Below are 22,262 nucleotides of genomic sequence, written 5' to 3' on the forward strand. Positions count from 1 at the left end.
AATCCATGATGTACCAGACCTGTATGCTCATCTGGTGGCTCCGCTGGCAGCAAAAGTGGGAGAAGTTGTATTCTCAGAACCGAACTCACATGACTTTGTTGGCAATTTTCATCGAGTTTGGGTCAGCATCAATGTCCATAAACCTCTAAAGAATGCGATATCTATGATTAGAGATGGGAAGAGACAGATATACAGAGTTAAGTATGAAAAGCTCCCGGACTGGTGCGCGGTTTGTGGCATGCTAGGTCACCTATATAAGGAACACGGAAATGCTATCCATCCTCCATCATCACTTGTGTTCAAAGATCTCCGAGCCAGCTGGCTATGCGTTCGGGTCGTGGCCCGGGCAAAGGCCGCAGCCAGAGGGGTGGACGTAGAGGAGGCCGGTCAGGGGGCGTTCAAGCGGCCGCTCAGAGGGAAGCTGAGGCGACATGACAGAAGAATATGCTCATAGTGCAGATCATGTTGGGGATCTTAGAGGGGTGGCCAGTGATGCGGATATGGAGGAGTGGAGCAGGAAGAGGAACGCGGGATCAGAGCTAGGGGCTAGAGGAACTACAACCCAAAAAATCTCTAAGAATGCAGGGGAAGAAGTGAAACCACTAGCAATTGTGCCGACAACTTTGACGGCTGTGAGTCCACACCGCATAGAGATCTGAAGAGAACCAGGAAGACGGAGGAGGACTCCGAAGGTGCAAACTCAAAAGTGAAGAATTTGGTGGGCTCCTTCGAGGAGCACCGCCGGGCCCAATGAGTGCGCTATGTTGGAACTGTCGGGGTGCGGGCAAAGCCGCGACAGTTCGAGAGGTTCGCGAGTTTGCGAACAAATTTGCCCCTACCCTCTTATGTATTGTGGAAACTCGGTTAGAAGGCTCGAGGGTAGAAGCTCTAGCAGGCACTTTTGGTTATGATAATAGTTTTGTGATTGATAGTCGTGGTAGAAGTGGAGGTATTGGCATTTTCTGGAACAATGAAATAAAATTGGAAATTCTTGGTTACTCGGACTACCATGTTGATTGTTCTGTTGAGGAGGTAGGTTTTGACCCTTGGAGAGCTACTGTTGTTTATGGCGAAGCGCAAACACACCTTCGATATAAAACATGGGTTACTTTGAAAAACATCAACACTTCTAGCAATCTGCCTTGGCTCTGCCTTGGTGATTTTAACGAAGTTCTACGTCCTGATGAGCATCAGGGAGTTGGACAAAGGAGCAATGCGCAAATACAGAATTTTCGTGATGCGGTGGACGTTTGCATGTTGCTAGATGTTGGTTATAATGGTCGTTTCTAGACATTTGAAAAGAAAGTGCGGGGAGGATCCTACACTAGGGTCCGACTGGATCGTGCCCTAGCCAATGCTGATTGGCGTGCAAGGTTCCCTCTTGCGGATCTGACTCACCTAATGGCAGCGTCTTCGGACCACTGCCCCATCCTGTTGCGGTTGAACAGAGAGCAGCCACGCAGCAGACAGCCGAAACCTTTTCGGTATGAGGTAATGTGGGAGGGCCATGAATCGTGGAGTGACACTATCAGCGCAGCATGGACGGGCGGAGGAATCATCAACAGAGTGGAGGATCTTCGGGCTAAATTGCAGGCTATATCCCTTGACTTGGGACGGTGGAACAATGAGACATTTGGGAACGTGCGGAAGGAGATCAAAAGGCTGAAAACGGAGCTGGAGAAGCTTCGGTCCGACCCAAACCGTACGTCTCCGTCCCACCTTGAGCTGAAGATCAACGAAAATTTAGTTGAACTTTACCAAGAGGCAGCGATCCAGGATTGAGTGGTTAACGTCGGGTGACAAAAACATGAAGTTTTTTCATTTGAGAGCGAGCATTCGAAGAAAAAAAGAATATGATAAAGGCCCTCCAAAACTCGCTTGGAGTCTAGACAGATGATCCAGATGAACTCAAAGCTATGGTGCATGATTTCTATAAAACGTTGTACACATCGGAGGGTGTAAACAATATGGAAGCAGTTCAAAATTGTATACCAACCAAAGTTATAGCAGAGATGAACGAATTACTTGTCGCACCTTACAAGGGAGAAGAAGTAAAGAAAGCCCTTTTTCAGATGTTCCCCACCAAGGCTCCGGGACCCGACGGTTTTCCAGCTCATTTCTATCAACATCACTGGGATCTTTGTGGTGCCGAGGTAACGGAGGCGGTTCTTACGATAATACGAGGTGAGTGTTGGGGAACGTAGTAATTTCAAAAACAATTCCTACGCACACGCAAGATCATGGTGATGCATAGCAACGAGAGGGGAGAGTATTGTCCACGTACCCTCGTAGACCGAAAGCGGAAGCGTTATGACAACGCGATTGATGTAGTCGTACGTCTTCACGGCCCGACCGATCAAGCACCGAAACTACGGCACCTCCGAGTTCTAGCACACGTTCAGCTCGATGACGATCCCCGGACTCCGATCTAGCAAAGTGTCGGGGAAGAGTTCCGTCAGCACAACGGCGTGGTGACGATGTTGATGTTCTACCGTCGCAGGGCTTCGCCTAAGCACCGCTACAATATTATCGAGGAGTATGGTGGAGGGGGGCACCGCACACGGCTAAGAGAACGATCACGAAGATCAACTTGTGTGTCTAGGGGTGCCTCCTGCCCCCGTATATAAAGGAGTGGAGGAGGGGAGGGCCGGCCCTCTCTATGGCGCGCCCTAGGGGAGTCCTACTTCCACCGGGAGTAGGATTCCCCCTTTCCTAGTCCAACTAGGAGTCCTTCCATGTAGTAGGAGTAGGAGACAAGGAAGGGGAAGAGGGAAGAGAAGGAAGGAGGGGGCGCCGCCCCTCCCCCTAGTCCAATTCGGACTAGTCAATGGGGGGGCGCGGCCTGCCTCTCCCTCTCCCTTAAAGCCCAATAAGACCCATATACTTCTTCTCCCGTATTCCCGTAACTCCCCGGTACTCCAAAAAATACCCGAACCACTCGGAACCTTTCCGATGTCCAAATATAGTTGTCCAATATACCGATCTTTACGTCTCGACCATTTCGAGACTCCTCATCATGTCCCCGATCTCATTCGGGACTCCGAACTCCTTCGATACATCAAAACTCATAAACTCATAATATAATTGTCATCGAAACCTTAAGCGTGCGGGCCCTACGGGTTCGAGAACAACGTAGACATGACCGAGACACGTCTCCGGTCAATAACCAATAGCGGAACCTAGATGCTCATATTGGCTCCTACATATTCTACGAAGATCTTTATCGGTCAGACCACATAACAACATACGTTGTTCCCTTTGTCATCGGTATGTTACTTGCCCGAGATTCGATCGTCGGTATCTCAATACCTAGTTCAATCTCGTTACCGGAAAGTCTCTTTACTCGTTCCGTAATACATCATCTCACAACTAACTCATTAGTTGCAATGCTTGCAAGGCTTAAGTGATGTGCATTACCGAGAGGGCCCAGAGATACCTCTCCGACAATCGGAGTGACAAATCCTAATCTCGAAATACGCCAACCCAACATGTACCTTTGGAGACACCTTTAGAGCTCCTTTATAATCACCCAGTTACGTTGTGACGTTTGGTAGCACACAAAGTGTTCCTCCGGCAAACGGGAGTTGCATAATCTCATAGTCATAGGAACATGTATAAGTCATGAAGAAAGCAATAGCAACATACTAAACGATCGGGTGCTAAGCTAATGGAATGGGTCATGTCAATCACATTATCCTAATGATGTGATCCCGTTAATCAAATAACAACACATGTCTATGGTTAGGAAACATAACCATCTTTGATTAACGAGCTAGTCAAGTAGAGGCATACTAGTGACACTTTGTTTTTCTATGTATTCACACATGTATTATGTTTCCGGTTAATACAATTCTAGCATGAATAATAAACATTTATCATGAAATAAGGAAATAAATAATAACTTTATTATTGGCTCTAGGGCATATTTCCTTCAGTCTCCCACTTGCACTAGAGTCAATAATCTAGATCACATCGCCATGTGATTTAACATCAATAGTTCACATCACCATGTGATTAACACTCATAGTTCACATTGTCATGTGAACAACACTCAAAGGGTTTACTAGAGTCAGTAATCTAGTTCACATCTATATGTGATTAACACCCAAAGAGTACTAAGGTGTGATCATGTTTTGCTTGTGAGAGAAGCTTAGTCAACGAGTCTGCCAAAATTCAGATCCGTATGTATTTTGCAAATTTCTATGTCTACAATGCTCTGCACGGAGCTACTTTAGCTAATTGCTCTCACTTTCAATATGTATCCAGATGAAGACCTAGGGTCATCCGCATCAGTGCCAAAAACTTGTATCGACGTAATCCTTTTACAACGAACCTTTTGTCACCTCCATAATCGAGAGACATATCCTTATTCCACTAAGGATAATTTTGACCGATGTCCAGTGATCTACTTCCTAGATCACTATTGTACTCCCTCGCTTAACACAGTGTAGGGTATACAATAGATCTGGTACACAGTATGGCATACTTTATAGAATCTATGGCTGAGGCATAGTGAATGACTTTCATTCTCTTTCTATCTTCTGCCGTGGTCGGGCTTTGAGTCTTACTCAATTTCACACCTTGTAACGTAGGCAAGAACTCTTTCTTTGACTGTTCCATTTTGAACTACTTCAAAATCTTGTCAAGGTATGTACTCATTGAAAAAACTTATCAAGCGTCTTGATCTATCTCTATAGATCTTGATGCTCAATATGTAAGCAGCTTCACCGAGGTCTTTCTTTGAAAAACTTCTTTCAAACACTCCTTTATGCTTTGCAGAATAATTATTTCCGATCAATAATATGTCATTCACATATACTTGTCAGAAATGCTGTAGTGCTCCCACTCACTTTCTTGTAAATACAGGCTTCACCACAAGTCTGTATAAAACTATATACTTTGATCATCTCATCAAAGCGCATATTCCAACTCCGAGATGCTTGCACCAGTCCACAGATGGATCGCTGGAGCTTGCATATTTTGTTAACACTTTTAGGATTGACAAAACCTTCTGGTTGCATCGTATACAACTCTTCTTTAATAAATCCATTAAGGAATGCAGTTTTGTTTATCCATTTACCAGATTTCATAAAATGCGGCAATTGCTAACATGATTCGGACAGACTTAAGCATAGATACGAGTGAGAAACTCTCATCGTAGTCAACACCTTGAACTTGTCGAAAACTTTTTGCGACAATTCTAGCTTTGTAGATAGTAACACTACTATGAGCGTCCGTCTTCCTCTTGAAGATCCATTTATTTTCTATGTCTTGCCGATCATCGGGCAAATCCATCAAAGTCCATACTTTGTTCTCATACATGGATCATATCTCAGATTTCATGGCCTCAAACCATTTCGCGGAATCTGGGCTCATCATCGCTTCCTCATAGTTCGCAAGTTCGTCATGGTCTAGTAACATGACTTCCAGAACAGGATTACCATTCCACTCTGGTGCGGATCTTACTCTGGTTTACCTACGAGATTCGGTAGTAACTTGATCTGAAGTTACATGATCATCATCATTAGCTTCCTCACTAATTGGTGTAGTAGTCACAAGAACATATTTCTGTGATGAACTACTTCCCAATAAGGGAGAAGGTACAATTACCTTATCAAGTTTTCTACTTTCCTCCCACTCACTTCTTTCGAGAGAAACTCCTTCTCTGGAAAGGATCCATTCTCAGTAACGAATATCTTGCCTTCGGATCTATGACAGAAGGTGTACCCAACATTTTCTTTTGGGTATCCTGTGAAGACGCACTTCTCTGATTTGGGTTTGAGCTTATCAGGATGAAACCTTTTCATATAAGCATCGCAACCCCAAGCTTTAAGAAAGTACAACTTTGGTTTCTTGCCAAAACACAGTTCATACGGTGCCATCTCAACGGATTTAGATGGTACCCTTTTTAACGTGAATGCAGCTGTCTCTAATGCATAACCCCAAAACTATAGTGGTAAATCGGTAAGAAACATCATAGATTGCACTATATCCAATAAAGTACGGTTATGATGTTCGGACACACCATTATGCTGTGGTGTTCCAGGTGGCATGAATTTGTGAAACTATTCCACATTGTTTTAATTGAAGACCAAATTCGTAACTCAAATATTCGTCTCCGCGATCAGATCATGGAAACCTTATCTTCTTGTCATGATGATTTTCCACTTCACTCTGAAATTATTTGAACTGTTCAAATGTTTTAGACTTATGTTTCATCAAGTAGATATACCCATATCTGCTCAAATCATCTGTGAAGGTCAGAAAATAACGATACCTGCCGCGAGCCTCAACACTCATCGGATCTCATACATCAGTATGTATTATTTCCAATAAGTCAGTTGCTCGCTCCATTGTTCCGGAGAACGGAGTCTTTAGTCATCTTGCCCATAAGACATGGTTCGCAAGCATCAAGTGATTCATAATCAAGTGATTCCAAAATTCCATCAACATGGAGTTTCTTCATGTGCTTTACACCAATATGACCTAAACGGCAGTGCCACAAATAAGTTGCACTATCATTATTAACTTTGCATCTTTTGGTTTCAATGTTATGATTATGTGTATCACTACGATCAAGATCCAACAAACTATTTGTTGGGGAACGTAGCAGAAATTCAAAATTTTCCTACGTGTCACCAAGATCTATCTATGGAGAGACCAGCAATGAGTAGAAAGAGAGTGCATCTACATACCCTTGTATATCGCTAAGCGGAAGCGTTCAAGTGAACGGGGTTGATGGAGTCGTACTCGTCGTGATTCAAATCACCGATGATCCTAGTGCCGAACGGACGGCACCTCCGCGTTCAACACATGTACAGCCCGGTGATGTCTCCCACGCCTTGATCCAGCAAGGAGAGAGGGAGAGGTTGAGTAAGACTCCATCCAACAGCAGCACAACGGCGTGGTGGTGGTGGAGGAGCGTGGCAATCCAGCAGGGCTTCGCCAAGCACCATGGGAGAGGAGGAGTAGGGAGAGAGGTAGGGCTGTGCCAGAACTTCGTCTATAGCTCCCATGCGCCTCCCCACTATATATAGGGGTGGAGGGGCTGGTTTCTTGCCCTCTAAGTCCATTGGGGCGTTGGCCAAGGTGGGAGGAAAGAAATCTCATTATTTCCTTCCCCACCGATTGTTATCCCCCCTTTTTAGGGATCTTGATCTTATCCCTTCGGGATATGATCTTATTCCTTCTAACGGGGGATCTTGGTGCGCCTTGACCAGGGGTGTGGGGCCTTGCCCCCACTACCCACGTCCATGTGGGTCCCCCATGCAGGTGGGCCCCACTCCGGAACCTTCTAGAACCTTCCCGGTACAATACCAAAAAATCCCGAACATTTTCCGGTGGCCAAAATAGGACTTCCCATATATAAATCTTTACCTCCGGACCATTCCGGAACTCCTCGTGACGTCCGGGATCTCATCCGGGACTCCGAACAACATTCGGTAACCACATACAAACTTCCTTTATAACCCTAGCGTCATCGAACCTTAAGTGTGTAGATCCTACGGGTTCGGGAGACATGTAGACATGACCGAGACGTTCTCCGGTCAATAACCAACAGCGGGATCTGGATACCCATGATGGCTCCCACATGTTCCACGATGATCTCATCGGATGAACCACGATGTCAAGGACTTAATCAATCCCGTATTCAATTCCCTTTGTCTATCGGTATGTTACTTGCCCGAGATTCGATCGTCGGTATCCAATACCTTGTTCAATCTCGTTACCGGCAAGTCACTTTACTCGTTCCGTAACACATCATCCCGTGATCAACTCCTTGGTCACATTGCGCATATGATGATGTCCTACCGAGTGGGCCCAGAGATACCTCTCCGTTTACACGGAATGACAAATCCCAGTCTCGATCCGCATAAAACAATAGATACTTTCGGAGATACCTGTAGTGCACCTTTATAGTCACCTAGTTACATTGTGACGTTTGATACACCCAAAGCACTCCTACGGTATCCAGGAGTTACACGCTCTCATGGTCGAAGGAAGAGATACTTGACATTGGCAAAGCTCTAGCAAATGAACTACACGATCTTTTGTGCTAGTCTTAGGATTGGGTCTTGTCCATCACATCATTCTCCTAATGATGTGATCCCGTTATCAACTACATCCAATGTCCATAGCCAGGAAACCATGACTATCTGTTGATCACAATGAGCTAGTCAACTAGAGGCTCACTAGGGACATATTGTGGTCTATGTATTCACACGTGTATTACGATTTCCGGATAATACAGTTATAGCATGAATAAAAGACAATTATCACGAACAAGGAAATATAATAATAATACTTTTATTATTGCCTCTAGGGCATATTTCCAACAGTCTCCCACTTGCACTAGAGTCAATAATCTAGTTCACATCGCCATGTGATTAACACTCACAGGTCACATCGCCATGTGACTAATACCCAAGAGTTTACTAGAGTGAGTAGTCTAGTTCACATCACTATGTGATTAACACTCAATGAGTTTTATGTTTGATCATGTTGCTTGTGAGAGAGGTTTTAGTCAACGGGTCTGAACCTTTCAGATCCGTGTGTGCTTTACAAATCTCTATGTCATCTCCTAGATGCAGCTACCACGCTCTATTTGGAGCTATTCCAAACAACTGTTCTACTTGGAGCTATTCTAAATTATTGCTCCATTATATGTATCCGGTCTCTCTACTCAGAGCTATCCGGATAGGTGTCAAGCTTGCATCGTCGTAACCTTTACGACGAACTCTTTTACCACCTCCATAATCGAGAAAATTCCTTAGTCCACTAGTTACTAAGGATAACTTTGACCGCTGTCCTGTGAGCCATTCTTGGATCATTCTTGTACCCCTTGACTGACTCATGGCAAGGCACACTTCAGGTGCGGTACACAGCATAGCATACTGAAGAGCCTACGTCTTAAGCATAGGGGACGACCTTCGTCCTTTCTCTCTATTCTGCCGTGCTCGAGCTTTAAGTCTTAACTTCGTACCTTACAACTCAGGCAAGAACTCCTTCTTTGACTGGTCCATCTTGAACACCTTCAAGATCATGTCAAGGTATGTGCTCATTTGAAAGTATTATTAAGCATTTTGATCTATCCTTATAGATCTTGATGCTCAATGTTCAAGTAGCTTAATCCAGGCTTTCCATTGAAAAACACTTTCAAAATAACCCTATATGCTTTCCAGAAATTCTACGTCATTTCTGATCAACAATATGTCAACAACATATACTCATCAGAAATTCTATAGTGCTCCCACTCACTTCTTTGGAAATACAAGTTTCTCATAAACTTTGTACAAACCCAAAATTTTTGATCATCATCAAAGCATACATTCCAACTCCGAGATGCTCACTCCAGTCCTTAGAAGGATTGCTGGAGCTTTGCATACTTATTAGCATCTTTCGGGATTGACAAAACCTTCCGGTTGTATCACATACAACCTTTCCTCATTAAAATCGTCGAGGAAACAATGTTTTGACATCCTATCTGCAAGATTTCATAAATAATGCAGTAATCGCTAATATAATTCCAACAGACTCTTAGCATCGCTACGAGTGAGAAAATCTCATCGTAGTCAACTCCTTGAACTTGTCGGAAAACATCTTAACGACAAGTCGAGCTTTCTTAATGGTGACATTTACCATCATTATCTGTCTTCCTTTTGAAATCCATCTGTACTCATTAGCCTTACGACCATCGAGCCGTTCTGCCAAAGTCTACACTTTGTTTTCATACATGGATCCTCTCTCGGATTTTATGGCCTCAAGCCATTTATCGGAATCCGGGCCCACCATCGCTTCTCCATAGCTCGTAGGTTCATTGTTGTCTAGCAACATGACCTTCAAGACAGGATTACGTACCACTCTGAAGTAGTACGCATCCTTGTCATCCTACGAGGTTTGGGAGTGACTTGATCCGAAGTTTCATGATCAATATCATAAGCTTCCACTTCAATTGGTGTAGGTGCCACAGGAACAACTCCTGTGCCCTGTCACACACTAGTTGAAGATACGGTTCAATAACCTCATCAAGTCTCCACCATCCTCCCACTCAATTCTTTCGAGAGAAACTTTTCCTCGAGAAAGGACCCGATTCTAGAAACAATCCATATTGCTTTCGGATCTGAATTAGGAGGTATACCCAACTGTTTTGGGTTTCCTATGAAGATGCATTTTATCCACTTTGGGTTCGAGCTTATCAACCTGAAACTTTTTCATATAAGCGTCGCAGCCCCAAACTTTTAAGAAACGACAACTTAGGTTTCTCTAAACCATAATTCATACGGTGTCATCTCATCGGAATTACGTGGTGCCCTATTTAAAGTGAATGTGGTTGTCTCTAATGCCTAACCCATGAACGATAGTGGTAATTCGATAAGAGACATCATGGTACGCACCATATCCAATAGGGTGCAACTATGATGTTCGGACACACCATCACATTATGGTGTTCCAGGCGGTATTAATTGCGAAACAATTTCCACAATGTCTTAATTGTGTGCCAAAACTCGTAACTCAGATATTCATCTCTATGATCATATCATAGACATTTTATCCTCTTGTCACAATGATCTGCTACTTCACTCTGAAATTACTTGAACCATTCAATAATTCAGACTTGTGTTTCATCAAGTAAATATACTCAACATTTACTCGAATCATCTGTGAAGTAAGAACATAATGATATTCACTGCATGCCTCAGCACTCATTCGACTGCACACATCAAAATGTGTTACTTCCAACAAGTTGCTATCTTGTTCCATCTTACTGAAAATGAGGCTTTTCAGTCATCTTGCCCATGTGGTATGATTTGCATATCTCAAGTGATTCAAAATCAAGTGAGTCCGAACGATCCATTTGCATGGAGTTTCTTCATGCATATACACCAATAGACATGGTTCGCATGTCTCAAACTTTTCAAAAACGAGTGAGTCCAAAGATCCATCAACATGGAGCTTCTTCATGCGTTTTATACCATTATGACTTACATGGCAGTGCCACAAGTAAGTGGTACTATCATTACTATCTTATATCTTTTGGCATGAAAATGTGTATCACTACGACCGAGATTCAATAAACCATTCCTTTAGGTGCAAGACCATTGAAGGTATTATTCAAAAATAGAGTAACCATTATTCTCCTTAAATGAATAACCGTATTGCGATAGACATAATCCAATCATGTCTATGCTCAACGCAAACACCAATCTCGGTGGTAGAGGGAGCGTGCGATGCTTGATCATATCAACCTTGGAAACACTTCCAACATATATCGTCAGCTCACCTTTAGCTAGTCTCCGTTTATTCCGTAGCTTTTATTTCGAGTTACTAACACTTAGCAACCGAACCGGTATCCAATACCCTGGTGCTACTAGGAGTACTAGTAAAGTACACATTAACATAATGTATATCCAATATACTTCTATCGACCTTGCCAGCCTTCTCATCTACCAAGTATCTAGGGTAATGCTGCTCCAGTGGTTGTTCCCCTTATTACAGAAGCACTTAGTCTCGGGTTTGGGTTCAACCTTGGGTTTCTTCACTAGAGCAGCAGCTGAATTGCCGTTTCATGAAGTATCCCTTTGTTCCCTTGCCCTTCTTGAAACTAGTGGTTTCACCAACCATCAACAATTGATGCTCCTTCTTGATTTCTACTTTCGCGGTGTCAAACATCATGAATATTTCAAGGATCATCATATCTATCCCTGATATGTTATAGTTAATCACGAAGCTCTAGCAGCTTGGTGGCAATGACTTTGGGGAAACATCACTATCTCATCTGGAGGATCAAATCCCACTCGATTCAAGTGATTGTTGTGCTCAGACAATCTGAGCACAAGCTCAAAGATTGAGCTTTTCTCCCTTAGTTTGCAGGCTAAGAAAATCGTCGGAGGTCTTATACCTCTTGACGTGGGCACGAGCCTGAAATCCCAATTTCAGCCCTCGAAACATCTCATATGTTCCGCGACGTTCCGAAAATGTCTTTGGTGCCTCTACTTAAACCATTTAATTGAACTATCACGTAGTTATCAAAACGTGTATGTCCGATGTTCGCAACATCGACAAACGACGTTGGGGTTCAGCACACTGAGCGGTGCATTAAGGACATAAGCTTTCTACTGATCGCATAATCACTACTATCAACTTTCAACTATATTTTCTCTAGGAACATATCTAAACAGTGGAACTAAAGCGCGAGCTTACGACATAATTTGCAAAAGGTCTTTTGACTATGTTCAGGATAATTAAGTTCATCTTATGAACTCCCACTTAGATAGACATCCCTCTGGTCATCTAAGTGATCACATGATCCGAGTCAACTAGGCCGTGTCCGATCATCATGTGAGACGGACTAGTCATCATCGGTGAACATCTTCATGTTGATCGTATCTACCATACGACTCATGCTCGACCTTTCGGTCTCCGTGTTCCGAGGCCATGTCTGCACATGCTAGGCTCGTCAAGTTAACCCTAAGTGTTTTCGCTGTGTAAAACTGTCTTACACCCATTGTATGTGAACGTAAGAATCCATCACACCCGATCATCACGTGGTGCTTAGAAGCGACGAACTGTAGCAACGGTGCACAGTTAGGGGAGAACACTTCTTGAAATTTTGTAAGGGATCATCTTATTTACTACCGTCGTCCTAAGCAAACAAGATGCATAAACATGATAAACATCACATGCAATCAAATAGTGACATGATATGGCCAATATCATTTTGCTCCTTTTGATCTTCATCTTCGGGGCTCCATGATCATCATCGTCACCGGCACGACACCATGATCTCCATCATCATGATCTCCATCATCGTGTCTTCATGAAGTTGTCACGCCAACGACTACTTCTACTTCTATGACTAACGCATTTAGCAATAAAGTAAAGTAGTTTACATGGCGTTCTTCAATGACACGCAGGTCATACAATAAATAAAGACAACTCCTATGGCTCCTGCCGGTTGTCATACTCATCGACATGCAAGTCGTGAATCCTATTACAAGAACATGATCAATCTCATACATCACATATCATTCATCACATTCTTCTTGGCCATATCACATCACATAGCATACCCTGCAAAAACAAGTTAGACGTCCTCTAATTGTTGTTGCATGTTTTACGTGGCTGCTATGGGTTTCTAGCAAGAACGTTTCTTACCTACGCAAGACCACAACGTGATATGCCAATTGCTATTTACCCTTCATAAGGACCCTTTTCATCGAATCCGTTCCGACTAAAGTGGGAGAGACTGGCACCCGCTAGCCACCTTATGCGCCAAGTGCATGTCAATCGGTGGAACCTTGTCTCACGTAAGAGTACGTGTAAGGTCGGTCCGGGCCGCTTCATCCCACAATACCGTCGAAACAAGATTGGACTAGTAACGGTAAGCATATTGAACAACATCAACGCCCACAAGTACTTTGTGTTCTACTCGTGCAAAGAATCTACGCAATAGACCTAGCTCATGATGCCACTGTTGGGGAACGTAGCAGAAATTCAAAATTTTCCTACGTGTCACCAAGATCTATCTATGGAGAGACCAGCAACGAGTAGAAAGAGAGTGCATCTACATACCCTTGTAGATCGCTAAGCGGAAGCGTTCAAGTGAACGGGGTTGATGGAGTCGTACTCGTCGTGATTCAAATCACCGATGATCCTAGTGCCGAACGGACGGCACCTCCGCGTTCAACACACGTACAGCCCGGTGACGTCTCCCACGCCTTGATCCAGCAAGGAGAGAGGGAGAGGTTGAGGAAGACTCCATCCAACAGTAGCACAACGGCGTGGTGGTGGTGGAGGAGCGTGGCAATCCAGCAGGGCTTCGCCAAGCACCATGGGAGAGGAGGAGTAGGGAGAGAGGTAGGGCTGTGCCAGAACTTCGTCTATAGCTCCCATGCGCCTCCCCACTATATATAAGGGTGGAGGGGCTGGTTTCTTGCCCTCCAAGTCCATTGGGGCGTTGGCCAAGGTGGGAGGAAAGAAATCTCATTATTTCCTTCCCCACCGATTGTTATCCCCCCTTTTTAGGGATCTTGATCTTATCCCTTCGGGATATGATCTTATTCCTTCTAAGGGGGGGGTCTTGGTGCGCCTTGACCAGGGGTGTGGGGCCTTGCCCCCACTACCCACGTCCATGTGGGTTCCCCCATGCAGGTGGGCCCCACTCCGGAATCTTCTAGAACCTTCCCGGTACAATACCGAAAAATCCCGAACATTTTCCGGTGGCCAAAATAGGACTTCCCATATATAAATCTTTACCTCCGGACCATTCCGGAACTCCTCGTGACGTCCGGGATCTCATCCGGGACTCCGAACAACATTCGTTAACCACATACAAACTTCCTTTATAACCCTAGCGTCATCGAACCTTAAGTGTGTAGACCCTACGGGTTCGGGAGACATGTAGACATGACCGAGACGTTCTCCGGTCAATAACCAACAGCGGGATCTGGATACCCATGATGGCTCCCACATGTTCCACGATGATCTCATCGGATGAACCACGATGTCAAGGACTTAATCAATCCTGTATTCAATTCCCTTTGTCTATCGGTATGTTACTTGCCCGAGATTCGATCGTCGGTATCCAATACCTTGTTCAATCTCGTTACCGGCAAGTCACTTTACTCGTTCCGTAACACATCATCCCGTGATCAACTCCTTGGTCACATTGCGCATATGATGATGTCCTACCGAGTGGGCCCAGAGATACCTCTCCGTTTACACGGAGTGACAAATCCCAGTCTCGATCCGCATAAAACAATAGATACTTTCGGAGATACCTGTAGTGCACCTTTATAGTCACCCAGTTACGTTGTGACGTTTGATACACCCAAAGCACTCCTACGGTATCCAGGAGTTACACGCTCTCATGGTCGAAGGAAGAGATACTTGACATTGGCAAAGCTCTAGCAAATGAACTACACGATCTTTTGTGATAGTCTTAGGATTGGGTCTTGTCCATCACATCATTCTCCTAATGATGTGATCCCGTTATCAACTACATCCAATGTCCATAGCCAGGAAACCATGACTATCTGTTGATCACAACGAGCTAGTCAACTAGAGGCTCACTAGGGACATATTGTGGTCTATGTATTCACACGTGTATTACGATTTCCGGATAATACAGTTATAGCATGAATAAAAGACAATTATCATGAACAAGGAAATATAATAATAACACTTTTATTATTGCCTCTAGGGCATATTTCCAACACTATTTTCATTGGGTGTGTAACCATATAAGGTTTTATTCATGTAAACAGAACAACAATTTATTCTCTTACTTAAATGAATAACCGTATTACAATAAACATGATCAAATCATATTCATGCTCAACGCAAACACCAAATAACACTTATTTAGGTTCAACACTAATCCCGAAAGTATAGGGAGTGTGCGATGATGATCATATCAATCTTGGAACCACTTCCAACACACATCGTCACTTCACCCTTAACTAGTCTCTGTTTATTTTGCAACTCCCGTTTCGAGTTACTAATCTTAGCAACTGAACTAGTATCAAATACTGAGGGGTTGCTATAAACACTAGTAAAGCACACATCAATAACATGTATATCAAATATACTTATGTTCACTTTGCCATCCTTCTTATCCGCCAATCACTTGGGGTAGTTCCGCTTCCAGTGACCAGTCCCTTTGCATTAGAAGCACTTAGTCTCAGGCTTAGGACCATACTTGGGCTTCTTCACTTGAGCAGCAACTTGCTTGCTGTTTTTCTTGAAGTTCCCCTTTTTTCCTTTGCCCTTTTCTTGAAACTAGTGATCTTGTCAACCATCAACACTTGATGCTCTTTCTTGATTTCTACCTTCATCGATTTCATCATCATGAAAAGCTCGAGATTCGTTTTCGTCATCCCTTGCATACTATAGTTCATCACGAAGTTCTACTAACTTGGTGATGGTGACTAGAGAATTCTGTCAATCACTATCTTATTTGGAAGATTAACTCCCACTTGATTCAAGCGATTGTAGTACCCAGACAATCTGAGCACATGCTCACTAGTTGAGCGATTCTCCTCCATCTTTTAGCTATAGAACTTGTTGGTGACTTCATATCTCTCAACTCGGGTATTTGCTTGAAATATTAACTTCAACTCCTGGAACATCTCATATGGTCCATGATGTTCAAAACATCTTTGAAGTCCCGATTCTAAGCCATTAAGCATGGTGCACTAAACTATCAAGTAGTCATCATATTGAGCTAGCCAAACGTTCATAACGTCTGCATCTGCAATAGGTCTGTCACCTAGCGGTGCATCAAGGATATAATTCCTCTATGCAGCAATGAGGATAAACCTCAGATCACGGATCCAATCCGCATCATTGCTACTAACATCTTTCAACACAATTTTCTCTAGGAACATATCAAAATAAACACAGGGAAGCAACAACGCGAGCTATTGATCTACAACATGATTTGCAAAATACTACCAGGACTAAGTTCATGATAAATTTAAGTTCAATTAATCATATTACTTAAGAACTCCCACTTAGACAGACATCTCTCTAATCCTCTAAGTGATCACGTGATCCAAATCAACTAAACCATGTCCGATCATCACATGAGATGGAGTAGTTTCATTGGTGAACATCACTATGTTGATCATATCTACTATATGATTCACGCTCGACCTTTCGGTCTCCAGTGTTCCGAGGCCATATCTGTATATGCTAGGCTCGTCAAGTTTAACCTGAGTATTCCGCATGTGCAACTGTTTTGCACCCGTTGTATTTGAACGTAGAGCCTATCACACCCGATCATCACGTGGTGTCTCATCACGAAGAACTTTCGCAACGGTGCATACTCAGGGAGAACACTTATACCTTGAAATTTAGTGAGAGATCATCTTATAAAGCTACTATCGAACTAAGCAAAATAAGATGTATAAAAGATAAACATCATATGCAATCAAAATGTGTAACATGATATGGCCATGATCATCTTGCGCCTTTGATCTCCATCTCCAAAGTACTGTCATGATCTCTATCGTCACCGGCATGACACCATGATCTCCATCATCTTGATCTATATCAATGTGTCGTTACATGGTCGTCTCGCCAACAATTGCTCTTGCAACTATTGCTATCGCATAGCGATAAAGTAAAGCAATTATTTGGTGCTTGCATCTTATGCAATAGAGAGACAACCATAAGGATTTTTCCAGTTGCCGATAACTTCAACAAAACATGATCATCTCATACAACAACTTATATCTCATCACGTCTTGACCATATCACATCACAACATGCCCTGCAAAAACAAGTTAGACGTCCTCTACTTTGTTGTTGCAAGTTTTACGTGGCTGCTACGGGCTTAGCAAGAACCAATCTTACCTACGCATCAAAACCACAATGATAGTTTGTCAAGTTGGTGTTGTTTTAACCTTCGCAAGGACCGGGCGTAGCCACACTCGGTTCAACTAAAGTTGGAGAAACTGACACCCGCCAGCCACATGTGTGCAAAGCACGTCAGTAGAACCAGTCTCGCGTAAGCGTACGCGTAATGTCGGTCCGGGCCGCTTCATCCAACAATACCGCCGAACCAAAGTATGACATGCTGGTAAGCAGTATGACTTATATCGCCCACAACTCACTTGTGTTCTACTCGTGCATATAACATCAACATATAAAACCTAGGCTCGGATGCCACTGTTGGGGAACGTAGTAATTTCAAAAAAAATCCTACGCACACGCAAGATCATGGTGATGCATAGCAACGAGAGGGGAGAGTGTTGTCCACGTACCCTCGTAGACCGAAAGCGGAAGCGTTATGACAACGCGGTTGATGTAGTCGTACGTCTTCACGGCCCGACCGATCAAGCACCAAAACTACGACACCTCCGAGTTCTAGCACACGTTCAGCTCGATGACGATCCCCGGACTTTGATCCAGCAAAGTGTCGGGGAAGAGTTCCGTCAGCACGACGACGTGGTGACGATATTGATGTTCTACAGTCGCAGGGCTTCGCCTAAGCACCGCTACAATATTATCGAGGAGTATGGTGGAGGGGGGCACCGCACACGGCTAAGAGAACGATCACGAAGATCAACTTGTGTGTCTAGGGGTGCCCCCTGCCCCGTATATAAAGGAGTGGAGGAGGGGAGGGCCGGCCCTCTCTATGGCGCGCCCTAGGGGAGTCCTACTCCCATCGGGAGTAGGATTCCCCCTTTCCTAGTCCAACTAGGAGTCCTTCCATGTAGTAGGAGTAGGAGACAAGGAAGGGGAAGAGGGAAGAGAAGGAAGGAGGGGGCGCAGACTAGTCAATAGGGGGGGCGCGGCCTGCCTCTCCCTCTCCCCTAAAGCCCAATAAGGCCCATATACTTCTTCTCTCGTATTCCCGTAACTCCCCGGTACTTCGAAAAATACCCAAACCACTCGGAACCTTTCCGATGTCCGAATATAGTCGTCCAATATATCGATCTTTACGTCTCGACCATTTCGAGACTCCTCGTCATGTCTCCGATCTCATCCGGAACTCCGAACTCCTTCAGTATATCAAAACTCATAAACTCATAATATAATTGTCATCGAAACCTTAAGCGTGCGGGCCCTACGGGTTCGAGAACAATGTAGACATGACCGAGACACGTCTCCGGTCAATAACCAATAGCGGAACCTGGATGCTCATATTGGCTCCTACATATTCTACGAAGATCTTTATCGGTCAGACCGCATAACAACATACGTTGTTCCCTTTGTCATCGGTATGTTACTTGCCCGAGATTCGATCGTTGGTATCTCAATACCTAGTTCAATCTCATTACCGGCAAGTCTCTTTACTCGTTCCGTAATACATCATCTCGCAACTAACTCATTAGTTGCAATGCTTGCAAGGCTTAAGTGATGTGCATTACCGAGAGGGCCCAGAGATACCTCTCCGACAATCGGAGTGACAAATCCTAATCTCGAAATACGCCAACCCAACATGTACCTTTGGAGACACCTGTAGAGCTCCTTTATAATCACCCAGTTACGTTTTGACGTTTGGTAGCACACAAAGTGTTCCTCCGGCAAACGGGAGTTGCATAATCTCATAGTCATAGGAACATGTATAAGTCATGAAGAAAGCAATAGCAACATACTAAACGATCGGGTGCTAAGCTAATGGAATGGGTCATGTCAATCACATTCTCCTAATGATGTGATCCCGTTAATCAAATAACAACACATGTCTATGGTTAGGAAACATAACCATCTTTGATTAACGAGCTAGTCAAGTAGAGGCATACTAGTGACACTTTGTTTGTCTATGTATTCACACCTGTATTATGTTTCCGGTTAATACAATTCTAGCATGAATAATAAACATTTATCATGAAATAAGGAAATAAATAATAACTTTATTATTGCCTCTAGGGCATATTTCCTTCAGTGAGGAGAGTCCAGAAAGCATCAATGATACGGTCCTGGTTCTCATCCCTAAGGTAATGAACCCGTCTATGCTAACTCAATTCCAACCAATCAATTTATGTAATGTGTTATATAAGATTGCGTCCAAGGTGGTTGCAAACAGATTGAAGATGATTCTTCCGGATATCATTTCAGAGGAGCAATCAGCTTTTGTGCCAGGCAGGCATATTATAGACAATATCATCAGTGCATATGAGTGCCTTCACTTTATGAAACGCAGCAAAGCCAAGGTTAACAGTTTCTGTGCCCTAAAACTCGATATGATGAAGGCATACGACAGATTAGAATGGGATTATCTACATGCGATGATGATAAAGCTTGGCTTTGCCCCATCTTGGGTTCAGATAGTAATGAACATGGTGCGGTCAGTTTCCTTTTCAGTTCTTTTTAATGGTGAGAGACTTGACACCTTTTATCCATCCAGAGGTATTCGGCAGGGAGATCCGATATCCCCGTATCTCTTTTTAATCGCAGCAGAGGGCCTTTCGTGCCTACTGAAATCCGGTTCCTCGTCGTCTCAGCTAGAAGGGATCAAGGTGGCAGCCACGACACCAACGGTGAACCATCTCCTTTTCGCTGACAGCCTGTTGATGTTTAAATCGAGTGTTGAAGGGGCTGTTGCAGTATCAAACTTGTTGGAACGTTACTGTTTGGCATCGGGACAACGGATAAATCATGAGAAATCCTCTATTTTCTTTAGTAAGGGGTGTCCACAAGCTATGATGCAGAATATTAAGAACACTTTAAATGTTTAGAATGAATCGCTCAGTGACAAGTACTTGGGGATGCCTACTGATGTTGGGCATTCAAAAAATGGCACATTCAGATATCTGAGAGACCGTGTGTGGGAGAATATCAGAGGGTGGATGGAGAAGCTCTTATCTTCAGCGGGGAAGGAAGTGCTTATCAAATCGGTGGCGCAGTCGATACCGGTCTTTTCTATGTCGTGCTTCCGGCTCCCAAGAGGATTGTGTGAGAGTGTCACCTCCATGATCAAACAGTTTTGGTGGGGGAGCAAACAGGGGAAATGCAAACCTAACTGGGTAGCCTGGGACGAGATGATAAAACCAAAACATCTAGGTGGCCTCAGTTTCAGGGATTGGAGATTTTCAACCTTGCCCTACTATTGAAACAGGCATGGAGGATGCTTCAGAACCCCACATCGTTGAGCGCCTGCATCCTCAAGGGGGTATACTTTCCGGATGGTTCTCTGTTTGAAGCAAGTCTTGGAAATCATCCATCACAAATCTGGCGGGCTATCTTGGATGGACGAGATATTATGGTGCAGGGACTAGTGAGGAGAATTGGAAACGGGGAAACCACGGACATCTGGCAGGACAATTGGCTACCTCGCACACTTATGAAGAGACCGCTAACATCTCTGGTTCAACACCCACCTCTCAAAGTGTCGGAACTCATCAACAACGCCACTTGCTCTTGGAATGAACAGTTGGTCAGGGCAACCTTTATTCCAATTGATGCCGAGACTATTTTGCAGATTCCTCTCGGCACTAGACAGATTGAGGATTTTTGGGCGTGGAGCGAGGACAGACGGGGCGTTTTCTCGGTTAGAACTGCTTACCATATGATTTTTCAGAAGAAACTAAGCAGAGAAGCCTGGTTGTATGAGCAAGGGGGGGTCATCTCACTCACATGCTGATAGCGAGGTTTGGACTAAACTATGGGGGATTACTGTACCCTCAAAGCTGAAGATTTTCCTATGGAGATTTGCGAAGAACACCACTCCAACAGCGGCACTTTTGCATCATTGGAACATTGAGGACACACCGGCGTGCTGCCTCTGTGGAGCGGAAGATACTTGGAGACATGCTTTGCTAAATTGCACAGTATCTCGGAGCACATGGGCGTTGTCATCTGACCATATCATCGAAGCACTGAGTATGAACGGAGAAGGTGACGCGGAGAGATGGCTTTCCATGCACCAGTCCCTATCTCATGATGAATTCATCAATCTCGTAGTCACACTGTGGGCATTGTGGGGAGCCCGACGCAAGGCGATCCACGAGCAAATATACCAGAGTCCTTTTTCAGTCCATGCTTTTGTTCAATCTTACATCAGTGAGCTCAAAACTATCCAAGCTGTCACTTCGAGGTGATCAGGCAATCCTTTGCCTCGGCCGACGGGCTGGATCCCTCCACCAGCGGGACTGACAAAGGTGAATGTAGATGCTGCAGTAGGGAGGGGAAGGAGACATGGTTCTGTTGCGGCAATATCAAGAGATTCTGCTGGCCATTTTCTGGGAGCGTCAACTGTGGTCTTTGGTGGTATATCAGATCCCACGACCCTTGAATGCATGGCGATCAGGGAGGCGCTGGCCCTTGCTGATGATCTGAATGTGTCAGATATACAAGTGGCGTCCGACTCGAAGATGGTGGTTGAGGACATCCGAGAGAACAACCCAACTGCGTATGGTGCGATCATACATGAAATAATAGAGCATAGATCAAACTTCCACTCATGTAATATTTGTCGCGGATTTAGGAGCTCGAATATCGAGGCTCACAATCTCGTGAAGCATGCTTTATCCCTTCCGGCTAGCCGACATGTTTGGTTAGGACAGCCGGACGGACTCTCTTTCGTCCATGTAAACATTGTGACGTCTTAATAAAAGCTTCGGAGCTTGCCTAAAAAAACATACAAAACGCCCAACATGACCACACACTATAAGCTTTGCTTTTTCTTTGACACGTATATTACCTTGTATGGGGGCTCCTATTTAGCGCATGAAGCGTTGGCAAACGAGCCAACGCTCACCCCTTCCCCCCGCACACCCTATTGGGCCAACCCATGTGCGCGGCAGGTCACC

This window comes from Triticum aestivum, chromosome 6A, assembly GCF_018294505.1.
Source record: "Triticum aestivum cultivar Chinese Spring chromosome 6A, IWGSC CS RefSeq v2.1, whole genome shotgun sequence".
Classification (NCBI taxonomy): Eukaryota; Viridiplantae; Streptophyta; class Magnoliopsida; order Poales; family Poaceae; genus Triticum; species Triticum aestivum.